Here is a 738-nt window from a genome sequence, read left to right on the forward strand (position 1 = left end):
CACACACACACACACACACACACACACACACACACACACACACACCGCATATGCAGACACACACACACCCCACACACACCTCCACACACACTTACACACACACACACATACCCTGCACACACACACACAACCTGCATACGCACACACACAAAAAAAAAGACACACAGACAAGGAAATGAAAAAGTCAGAACAAGGAGGCGACATTATTCTACAAAATTTCTCAAGTTTGTGGTCGATAAGATTGAAAAAAAAATACAATAGTTGATTAGAATATATAAAAATATAATCCCGGACATCATGATCTCAACAGAAACCTGCTAAACTAAATCATTATTTTCAAATAGGTTGATCCAGAAACTGGATAATATTAATCACAAAATCATTGCACTAATAAAATTACATAAATAAAACACAATGAGAAATGCTGCAAACCTTCTTTTCTCCAATAATAGCAATGGGTTCAAAGGAGTAGCAATAGTTAACCTGTTCTTGATGCCCACAGACAGGCTTCCCCCAAAGCATCGAATAACAACCAACAACTAAAACAACTTTAAACTCTATAAAATTCCAAAGCATTACTACAATTTTCACCTAACAGGACCGATCACATGTCGTAATCACACATAGCATACTCTGTAAATATCAGAATTTTTAATTCTTACAACTAGAACAACAACGCAATTAAAATGGTACATTACATGAAACTGAAAAATAGCAAATGCGCCAAACTAATGCATT

This window comes from Sesamum indicum, linkage group LG2 (assembly GCF_000512975.1).
Source record: "Sesamum indicum cultivar Zhongzhi No. 13 linkage group LG2, S_indicum_v1.0, whole genome shotgun sequence".
Lineage (NCBI taxonomy): Eukaryota > Viridiplantae > Streptophyta > Magnoliopsida > Lamiales > Pedaliaceae > Sesamum > Sesamum indicum.